Source organism: Equus przewalskii, chromosome 7 (genome assembly GCF_037783145.1).
Source record: "Equus przewalskii isolate Varuska chromosome 7, EquPr2, whole genome shotgun sequence".
NCBI classification, from domain to species: Eukaryota; Metazoa; Chordata; class Mammalia; order Perissodactyla; family Equidae; genus Equus; species Equus przewalskii.
In genome coordinates, this window is record NC_091837.1 from 695,520 (window position 1) to 706,678 (window position 11,159).

General features: G+C 52.7%; 2 long non-coding RNA genes across 2 annotated transcripts; one reads left to right on the plus strand and one right to left on the minus strand.

Moving 5' to 3' along the window:
- Nucleotides 1-948: 948 nt before the first annotated feature.
- Nucleotides 949-2,739, minus strand: LOC139084408 (uncharacterized). Its single transcript, XR_011541745.1, has 2 exons — nucleotides 1,446-2,739; nucleotides 949-1,157 (listed from the first exon to the last, which is right to left on the minus strand). It is a non-coding gene; the product is annotated as an uncharacterized lncRNA (long non-coding RNA).
- A 5,969-nt stretch (nucleotides 2,740-8,708) lies between these two features.
- LOC139084407 (uncharacterized) lies at nucleotides 8,709-10,449 on the plus strand. Its single transcript, XR_011541744.1, has 2 exons — nucleotides 8,709-8,820; nucleotides 9,775-10,449. It is a non-coding gene; the product is annotated as an uncharacterized lncRNA (long non-coding RNA).
- The last annotated feature ends 710 nt before the right edge of the window (nucleotides 10,450-11,159 follow it).

Genomic DNA, 11,159 nt, shown 5'->3' on the forward strand with positions numbered 1-11,159 from the left:
CTCCCCCTGAGGAAGAAAGTATGACCCACACATGATAGAGGGGCTGTGTATGGGGCATACCTTCTTGTTTCTTCGAATGTCTCATAATTTTTATTGTTAAAAACTGGACATTTTAAATAATATAATGCAGCAACTCTAGAAATTAGATTCTGGCCACCCCTCCCCAGGGTTTGTTATTGTGGCTGTTTGTTTGTTTAGTGACTTTCCTGAACTAAATATGTAAAGTTTATATTCTTTTCCTATGTGACCACTGAAGTCTCTGCTCAGGTAACTTAACGGTCAGCTAAGGTTTGTAGAGAAATTTCTTTAGCTGCGTGGAACCGATATGTCTCTCAGCCTTTGTGGAGGGGCTCTGTGTGTGGGAGGGGGCACACCTGCAGCACCCAGCCAGGCCGTTTGTGACTCCACCTTAGCCTCCACCTTTCACTCGTGCAGAGCCCCAAGGTTAGCCAGAGGGGAGGATTGAGGTTCTCCTGAGTACATGCACAACCCTATGCACACCCTTCTCGACTCCCAAGGACATGCTAGAGCTTTCCAAAGCCTCATAGATATTTCATTTCCCAGCTTCTCCTTGTAAGTGTGTTGGTTAACCTATTGTTTTCCCCAACTGTTATAAACCACCTCAGGCAACATTTCAACAACTGTCTCTGATTGTTTTCAACAAATGCTCCTGAGGAAAAGGCTGTTTGCACTGGCCAAGCTCCAAGCCAGATCAAATGAAAACAGCCTTTGTGTGGGGGCAGTCTTCAGGGAATGACCAGGTAGGTCAAATAAGGACAATTCTCTGGAAATGGGTCTTTGAAAGAACTTCAACCCTGTTCTGCACCTTCCAGTGGCTGCCAGGCTGCTCATCTTCACCGTGATTACAGGCTGCTGGCTTTCAAGCTTACCATGGAGCTAAGGAGAGGCGAATGAGAACAGAGAGAGTTAAAACCACAAAGCTCACTGTTCCTACTAAGATTCAGCTTTTTTCCTGGAACAAACTCCCCAGATTTCTACAAGCCTTTGACAAATTTCCAGAGTTTTGAAAAAGTTGATTATGATAATAATTGAGAGTGTCCTTGTTGATTTTGCAGAGGAGAGAATTTCCAGCTCCGCCGTTTTTGCTGGTGTCACGTCTCCAGAGCAAGTCTCTTAACCTTGCTGGGCCTCAGTACCTACAGTGAATTGATGAAAAGTAGATGTTCAATATTCAGGAGAGGCAGCTCTGTAGATAGAAATCAGATTAGTGGCTGCTTTGAGCTAGAGTGGAAGCAGGGAGTGGGGTTTGCAAACAAGCACAAGAAACATTTTGTGGTGATGGAAATGTCCCAAAGCTGGACTGAGATGATGGTGGTACAACTTTATAAATTTACTAAAACTCAATACAATGAGTGAATTATAGGGTATCTAAATCATACTGCAATAAAGCTGTTTTTTAAAAAAAGTAACTGCTGGAAACCTACCCAGCTGACATGTCCTGGCGTGGAGGAGCCTCTGTTTCATGGTGGCTCTAGTGGGTAAGTAGGAAGAGGTGTGAGGTGAATCAGCCACATAACAGTGGATGGCCCCAGAGGCCAGCTCAGGCAGTAGGCGGCAGTGGTACCATCCACTGAGACAGGAAGCACGATGGGGGCAGCAGATCTGTGGCTCCAGACAAATTTTGGGGGGTCACATACCAGCGGGAGGCAAGGCCCTGGGAGAGAATGAGAACACATGAACGAGGAAAGAGCCCTGGAGGATTTCGTCACAGAGTAGAAGGGGAGACATCTAGCAAGAGACTGAGAGGTAGGGGCTCGAGCACCCCGAGGGAAAGAATAATCAAGGATGTCAAGTGCCCCAGAAAGAGAAGCCAAGTAAGAGAAGGACTCAAACAGCCCACAAGGGCTTTGGAGACCTGGGAGAAGACTTGGTGGAGAAAGTGAGTGATGGTGAGAAGTGGTGAGAAGGGGCAAAAGGATGGGAGGTGGTGATGTTCTGAGGAGCCACAGGAGGGAGCTGGGCCTGCAGGCCAACAAGGTTGTGGTCTCTGACAAGAGCATGCTTTAGTCTGACAGAAAGACACCCTCGGAAGCAAGAGGTCCAGAAATTTCTCATCTGCCCACTTTGAGTTGTTTCACCCAGCTTCCGGGTGAGCCAGCATCCTGGGTACCTGCTCTGACTTGCTGCCCCACATAGTGTGGGTGGTGCTTTACTGGCAGATTTACAAGTCTAACCTCTTCATACTTTGGTGCCCAGCCTTTTCCGGACAGTGAGGGGAGCAGCCTGTGGGTCAGGCCTGCATGCGCATCACGTCTGTGAGAGATTTGGTTTCTCCCCTCTGAGTCAACAGCCTTGCTTAAGTCCCAGGGGCCAGCTGCAGGGCTGAGAGGCAAGGGGTCTGCAAGCTCCCAGGCCCACTCCAGCCCGAGAGGCGAGTGCGTGTGGAGTGGGCCCTCAACAGCTCCGGGTCTGCCTTCCTGCCTGCAGGGCCGGGCCATCCCCACATGCACATTTTGGGAGATCCCCTGGGGGATGGGGACAGGTCCCTCCTGAGGTCCCCCACAGCACCCAGAGCGGGGAGAGTCTTCAGGCATGGCTCGTGGGTGGCAGACCAGCGCCTGATCTGAGAAGGAGGATGGACAGAGTTGTGCACTGGCAGGGTCCACGAGCTGTTGTTCCGGAGGCTCACCACCAAGTCCGGTGTGGGGACAGCCCAGCCCTGCCGAGGACACGGGTCTGTGGTGAGACACCTCCATGACTCACGTCCTGACCGAGATCACAGAGCCCCTTGTAGGATGTGCCTTCTCGCTGTGTCATCAGCGGCCTTCCCTCTTGTTTCTGTGTCTGTGTCTCTTCTTATAAGGAACCAGCCAGATTGGATCAAGCCCACCCTATCACCCTCATTTTAATTTAATCACCTCTTTAACAAATGCAGTCACATTCTGAGGTACTGGGGGTGAGGACATAAGAATTTTTGGAGAACACAGCTCAGTAAAAATGTATAATTCATCTCATACGCCCATAGCACCCGACACATAATGTGTCCGGGCTCACGCACGTCCTGAAACAGTGTGCGAGGCAGCGAGCATGGTAGCAGGCACGGGACTGTGGCAGCCAGGCCTTCCCGCGAACGCCTGGAGCACAGCGAGCCCTGCGCCCGTCTCGCCACTGGAGGGCAGTGAGCGCTCGTCGCCTGAGAGCCCGGGCCGGCGGCAGCCTTCTCAACCTCGCCTTTGGTCAAGCGGAGACCAGACCTGATGTCCTGCATTTTCTTCTCTCGTTCCGTGCCGCATTGACACAACTGAAGGTGCTGGCAGACTCAGCATCGCTAGCATGGGGCTGTGCTCCTCCCGTCCTCACTGCGTGGAGAGAACGGCCTGTCCCCAGGCTCCTTCTGTGGAAGATCTCCTTCTGTACACATGCTCTGCAAGACAGTCAGCATGTCCTTGAGCTGGATCATAGGCACCTAAGACACAGCACAGATTCCAGAAAGACTCAGAGAAGCCAGGGAATTCAAGCAGTGCCGCTACTGACCAGTAACCCAACAAGACAGGGAAAGGGGCCTCTCTGTCATCTTCTCTTGAACCTCCTGTCCCCACCTCACGTGCCCCCAACCACCCTCCCCTCTCTGACTGAGGCCTCCCAGGTGCTGCCTCTCTTTCAGTGACCTTGCTGTCCAGTGCATGGAGCTATGGCTTCCTGCCGTGCAGTCAAGCGTGCCCTGGCCCGGTGGCGACTGGAGGGTTGGGCAGAGTTGTATTTAATCCCAGTTTTCTACAAGAGGCCACTTTCCACCCTGTACTATCACAAGGACAGAGAGGGTCTGGCTGGTTTTATGCACTCTCACGGGGTCTGGGATTTAGGGCCTCCATGCGCCCCGATCTGGCCGGCCTCCACCTTGTGAGCCGGTGGAACCTCTGGTGCAGATGGAGCGCTGGCCGAGTGAGCGCAGAGGCAGCAGGTCACCACGTCGGTGCCCAGGATAACCACGTGGGCTGGGAGCTGGAAGAAAACTAGATGTAGTTGTAGCTAAAGTGACGAGATTACTGCCAGATCTCTTCCAAGGGTAAAAAAGCATCTCAAATGCTAACATTCACAGAGGTGGGAACCTTTCAAACTTCTAAAATCACCCCTCCTTGCGCCTTGTTCACACAGCATCATTCACAGCAGCCAAAAGGTGGAAGCCCCCCAAGTGTACACTGACAGAGAAATGGATCAGCAAAATGTGATCTGTACACAAAAAGCAATACCGTTTAGTCCTAAAAAGGAAGGACATCCTGACACGCTACAGCATGGATGAATCTTGAAGACATTATGCTAAGTGAAATACGCTAGTTTTTTCAAATGTTGTATGGTTCCACTTCTATGAGGTCCCCAGAGTCATCAAATTTGTAAAAACAGAAAGTAGAATGGTTGTTGCCAGGGGCTGGGGGAGCAGAAAATGGGGAGTTAGTGTTTAATGGGGAAAGAGTTTCAGTTGGGGAAGATGAAAAAGCCAATTCAGTGGCATTATACACTTAAAAATGGTTAAAACGGTCATTTTTTTTTCTTTGAGGAAGATTAGCCCTGAGCTAACACCTGCTGCCAATCCTCCTCTTTTTGCTGAGGAAGACTGGCCCTGAGCTAACATCTGTCCCATCTTCCTCTACTTTATATGTGGGACACCTGCCACAGCATGGCTTGCCAAGTGGTGCCATATCTGCACCCAGGATCTGAACTGGTGAACCCTGGGCTGCCAAAGCAGAACGTGCACACTTAACCACTGTGCCACTGGGCTGGCCCCAAGAATGGTAAATTTTATGTATATTTTACCATCATAAAAAAGACCACACAAAAAAGTCCCTCTCTTAAGGTGGTGCTCCATCAGGAAGGGACCCCACACCATGGGCTGGATCCTCCTTCCCAGCTTAGAGAGGCCCTCTGCTGGCTGGGGGAAGGCTGACGGCCAGAAGTGGAGGTCCTGAGACACGCACAGCATCGGGGGAGCATCATGCCCACTGCACGAGAGAGGAAAGAGTCTTCTCCACTCTGGGCCAGATGCTCCTTTCTCCAGAGAGAGAGGGCGAAGGCTGGCCTGGACCCTGCCTGGCGTGCTCTGCATGTTGCTGTGGCGCTCACACTCCTTCCTCCTGCAGGTTAGGTGCCCGCTGCACCCCGCCCCCCCCCCCCACAGTCTGCTCTGGACCATCAATCTGTGTGTACCTCCTTGTCCCAGGGTTAGCTGGGCCCATGGTTCCCTGTGGGCCCCGTGGGGAGCATTCAGGGCATCCACGAACTTGGATGGGAAAAAATGCGTCTTTATTTTCACTAACCTCTAACTAAAATTTAGCACTTCCTCCATGTATGAATGTAGGCCACTGATGACTGATTTTCAGGGGTCTACAGGGCTTATCAAGCTACTTAAGGGGCCCGTGGCCCCTCAAAGAGGTTAAGGAATGCTATGTCCTAGAGCATTTACAGGGCTGCAAAAGGCATGGTCCTCTCCGGACGCAGCCTTCAGGGCTCAGCTGTGCACCCGGGCTCGCAGCATCCGCTCGGCAGCACAGGACTCACCGGGGCAAGGCGAACCTCCCTGGCTGCGGAGCATGCCGGCGGCCGGCCGCTCAGAGCCTCCCTCGGAGACTTGGCCCTGGCCCAGCTGGCAGAGAGAGAACTGGGGGCAAAGTGACAGGTGGGCAGGGAGGAGACGTGGCCCCCTCTGCAGCCAGATCTCCTAGACAGCCCCAGAGGATCATGGCAAGACCCTGGCATGCTCCCACCCAGGCAGGGCCTCAGAGGCTGCAGCCCCTACACACACTGGATCTTTAGAAGGGAAATGGAAGTGGGCGCCAGACCATAGTCATCCCTTCCAGACCCTGGTCTGCTGCCCCACAGTGTCACCATGCCCTCATCGGGAAGGGCTTCCGCCAAGCCCACACCCGTGGGCGTGACATGCCGGCCCCCGGATACCTGTTGGGGAGCAGGAAGCTGTGTGCAGCAGGGTGTGACAGGGCCCCTCGAACGCTGCCTATAGGCCCCCCACCCACACACTTGAGAGTCCTTGGGGGCTGGGGGCCTCCTGGCAGAGTCCTGGCAGGCCGCCTTTGTGGCCCGAGTGCCAGGCTTGGCTCTGGGCATGGGCCTGGGCGGTCCCTGGGCACCTGCTGCTGTCTCCACACACTGCTGACTCGTTTGGCTGCGGGCCGTGGACCTATCTCTGCCTTGCAGGGGAAGACCTAAGTGCTGTCTGGTGTTCTCGGCACAAGGAGGCTGTGGTGAGCCTTCTGGAGAAAAGATATGTGTTACATGAGCTGGAGGAAAGCCTGTTAGTGCTGTTGGCTGTGAGCTCAGTGTGAAAGAATCAACCCTGTGTTCAACATGGCGTCTTTAAACAGAAACACGCCCAGGTCAGGTACTGACCAGGGAATGCAAAGGCTGCAGCAGAGGCTGCAGGAGGGACCCCTGTGTTCCCCTGGGAGTCACAGCTCAGGATCCGTGGGTTAAAAGTTCTGGATTTTAACCTAATTTCCTCTGTAAGGACAGGCCCAAGCAACGCTCCTAGCTGTGCTCCGCGTCTGACACCGGTGCCTGGAGCGCTGCGGCCACACTCCCCGAGCAAGGTGCTCCGTCCCGCCCTGGCGGCCTCTCGAACCCCCAAGAGCCCCAGGGGCAGAAGTCGTGCTGCGGTGGGTCTGTGCCCCAGTGCACCAGCCCAGAGGGACTCGACACCTTTCTTCTTCTCTGAGGATGAAAAGACAATCCCATTTTAACAAAAGAAGCACATCGCTGACCCCTGTAACTACCACAAACAAGGACAGCATTTTCACGTGAAAAATGCTCCTTCCAGGGGAATTTAACTTTCCACACAGTTCAGAGACCATGTTAGAGGTGACCTTGGGAGAGCTGCCGGGAGCCGTCTGGGGAGTTCCGGAGGGGCGCATGCACCCCCGAGTCAGACTGGGTGCGTCAGGCAGGAGCAGGGACGCACCTTCCAGGCTCCTTCTCAGGGGCAGGCCTAGGCCCCCTGGACGAGGTTACCCTGGGAGGTTACAGAGGGAATCAAATGCTGAGTCTCCCAAAATTATTCACCCAGGCGTCTGTTTCTGATGTCACTATCCTCTGGTCTGCATTCCAGTCTCGCCAGGCTCAGTAAGCAGGAAGACAGGCCCTCCACTAGCCCTGCAGGTGAACGCTAGGGTGAGTGAACGGCTCGGGGGCCGGGCCCTGCCCCGGGGGGGCACGTGGACAGCTCCATCTAGGAGTCACTGGGGTGGGAAGAGGACCCTGCCCCTCCTGGGCCCAGCCCTTCACCCACTTTTCGTGCCTAAACTCCCCACTGTCTGAACTCAGCCCTGGCTGCAGATTTCCACGCGTTTAACTGCCATCGAGCACAGGAAAGCGTTTCGGTTGCACGTACGATGCTCTCTGCCCCAAGCCCTGACTGGACCTTCAATGGCAGCGCCTCGAGCCCGCTCTGCTGTTATCGCCGCCTTTGGGTTGCACGTTTCTGCATCATGAATGCTTGCTGGTCATCAGACCCACGGCGCAGCCCGAGGGCTCCCAGCCCCGGCCCCACACAGAGAGGCTCCCGTCCCGCTGGACGCCCGGCCCTCGGCCCCACTGGGATGTGCCGAGCAGACAGTGCAGTGACTGTCCTGCCAACGCCCTGAGCTGGTTTCAGGGGCCCTCAAGGCGGTTCACACGTGAAGGGTGGCTGGGGGCCACACACTATCACCCTCGGGAAGCCCGGGCAGAGGTGGGCCAGCAGCCCAGCGGCAGGAACGAGTCCATGAAACACTGACATTGAACTGGACAGAGATCTTGGTGATAAAAGGCAACGGGAACAATGAGGGGGAAGCCAGAACCAGGGGTGCAAGAATAATCTGTCAGAGCTCCTACCCAGCGCTTTCCTGAAGGGAAAAGAAACCCAGTAAAAACAAACTCCAGTTCATGGTAGCAACAATGAAACAATCTCGCTTCTCTCACGCTCCATTTTATTGGCCTCTAGAGGTTCTGTGTTTCTAAAGATTAGCCTTCCCTTGGGAAATGAGGGAAAAAGAAGAAATAGCAAATATTAGTCCCCTTCTCACAAAGTCACGCTTTTGAGCAGGTTCCCTTGGGAGAGCTCCGCGGTACAACTCGGGGAACTGCCTTCCAGACCCTCTCAGCTCCAGTGCGGGAAGGCTTGAAAAACATCTCTGAATGCCAGCGAGACAAACAGGAGCCGCCCAAGCCAGGCCTCCTCCTGAGGCATCGCGGGAGCCCCTCTGCCGCCCTGCCCCGGGCCCCGCTGCTCAGCCACGGCCTCAGATCCTCCAGCTGGGCCGGCCGGACAAACCCTGATCTTCACTCCTGATTAGGAATTGTGTGTGAGAGATGTTTTGAGCTGAAATAATATACAAGAGTTTCCCTAGAGAAAATATACACGCTTGTTTTTTGGAACCACTTAACTCAACCCTGTACCAAGCAGACGTACATTTGGGACAACATGACACATTTCTTAACCTAGAAGCACGGCTGGCACAAATTGATGCCATCACGATAGAGATTAATGTGCTCGATTTATCAGGCCCGCTGGCTGCAGGTGAATGGTGAGCCATTGTTATTCAACTGGTTAATATTATTTTGACATAAATCAAGGTAACGCCTAACAACGTCTGAGTCTTTAAATCAACCCTCCTTTTCCTCTTTGGAACATAAAATTGGGCTGTTGCCAAAAGCGCCAGGAAACAGAGGGCTACAAGTGGCATTTCAATACGGAACGTACCCATTCAGGACAGGATGCTGGGCTCACGGTTCACAGCCCCTTGCCAATATTACAAGTCAGCCTGGGGAGAGTTTCGAATTCACACTGACAGTGACGTGCTGCTGCTGGAGCTGGTGAGCGTCTCCATGCTTTTGCAGGGGGAGAAAGCGGTGGGGTGTGAGGGTGCTGGGGAGGCCCTGAGGAACGCCACAGCCGGGGGGCTTGCACGACAGAAATCTGTTCCCTCACAGTTCTGGAGGCTGGAAGTCCGAGATCAGGGGGTGAGCAGGATGATTTCTCCTGAGGCCTCTCTCCTTGGCTTGTGGATGGTCGTCTTCTCCCTGTGTCCTCACATGGCTGTTCCTCTGTGTGTCTGTGTCCTAACTGTGTCCTTCTTATAAACACAGCAGCCAGATTGGATTAGGGCCCGCCTCACAGTCTCATTTTAACCTAATCCCCTCTGGAAAGACCCTGTCTCCAAATACAGTCACATTCTGAGGTCCTGGGGGTTAGGACTTCAACACAGGAATTTTTGGGGGTCACAACTCAGCCCACAACAGAGGGGCACAGAAAAACTTTGGCAGCTTTTTGCTATTGTAGAGGGAGATAGAAAAAAAGAAAGGAAAGAGAAATGAGCAGAGAACATCCTATTCCCCGCTGCTCTTGTCACCCGGCTCGGCCTCTCGGCCTGACTTGGAAGGATGGAAGCGAGGGAGCCCAGGTGGGAGGTCAGCCTCCAGGGCCCCTCAGAGGCTCTGACGCAGGCCCGGCGAGCAGGCCGCAGCTGTGTATGGCTTTGCATTGAGACAGAGCAGGTGGCCTGAGGTTGGAGGCCACCGTGGTTGGGGTGGGGGGCACTGTAAGCCGGAGAGGCAGTGGCACACCCGTACTGTGGCCCGGAGCTCTGAGCCGGGACCCAGAGAGGAGCAGCAGCCACGTGCCCTCGGAGCACTGGGCAGAGGAGGCGGCTACCTCAGGAGGCCTTCTCTCTGACTGGTCAAGACTTCCTGTTCATACTTTTTGTTTTTAGCAAACCAAAAATGATTATTCTTCCAAAGAAGTTTTCTCTTTTTCTGGATTGACTCTAGGATCTGGTTCTCTCTACACTGCCCACATGGACCCCAAAGACAGACATCGAGGACCGGCTGCCAAGCCCATGCGGAGCCCTTCTCTCTCCTTCAGGCGATGGTGCCAGCTCTGGCAAAGCTCAGAGACAAGACTCACTCTGCCATGAAGCACTTCCATGAATTCCACGTCTAAGAGCTTCAGCTGGAAGGAAATCAGGAAAAGCCGATCACGTGTGATCAGAGAGGGTCCCGGGGCAGCCACGTGCCACCAGAAATAAGAGCACCTCCCACAGAGCTGTGGCCCCACAGGCAGATGTTTAACAGAAGCCAAACCACAGGTGACTACTGCAAACCGAAAGCTTTTGTTCATCAAAGGACGTATTCAACAGGGTGAAAACATAACCTATGGAATGAGAGAAAATATTGCAAATCGTGTATCTGATAAGGGGTTAGTATCCAGAATATGTAAAGAACTCCTACAATTCAACAACAAAAATTAAATAGCCTAGCTGAAAAATGGACAAATGACTTGAACAGACATTTCTCCAAAATGATACACAAATGGCCAAGAAGCATATGAAAAGATGCTCAACATCACTAATCATCAGGGAAATGCAAATCAAAACCACAATGAGATATTGCCCCATAACCTTTAGGATGGCCACGATCAAAACCACAGAGAATAACAGGTGTTGATGAGAATACAGATAAATTGGAACCTTTGTGCCCTATTGGTGGGTATGTAAAATGGTACAGTTGTTATGGAAAACAGAATACAGGTTCCTCAAACAAATAAAAATAGAATTACCATATGATCTAGCAATCCTACTTCTGGGCATCTACCCAAAAGAACTGAAAGCAGGGTTGTGAAGCCCTGCTCACAGCAGCACTATTCACAATGGCCCAAAGCTGGAAACAACCCCAGCGTCCACCAAGGGATAAGCAAACTGTGACATATCCATACAATAGAATATTACTGGGTCTTAAAAAGGAAAGAAATTCTGAGACACAACGACACAGATGAACCTTAAGGACATTATGCTAAGAAAAATAAGCCAGTCACAAAATGACAAATATTGTATGATTCCCCTTATATGAGGTCCCTAGAGCCATCAGATTCATAGAGACAGAAAGTAGCATGTGGTTGCCAGGGGCTGGGGGAGGGGATGGAGAGTTGTTTTTAACGGGGTCAGAACTTGAGTTCTGCAGGATGAAAAGTTCGGGAGATGTTTCACAACAACAGACACATGCTTAACACCACTGAACTTACACTGAAAAATGATTAAGGTGGTAAATTTTATGATGCTTGTTTTTTACCACGCACATGCAAAATCAAACCACAGTGCTCACGCCCCTATCCATTCCAGTGCCTCTCCGGTACCTGAGCAGTATCCAGAATGACAACA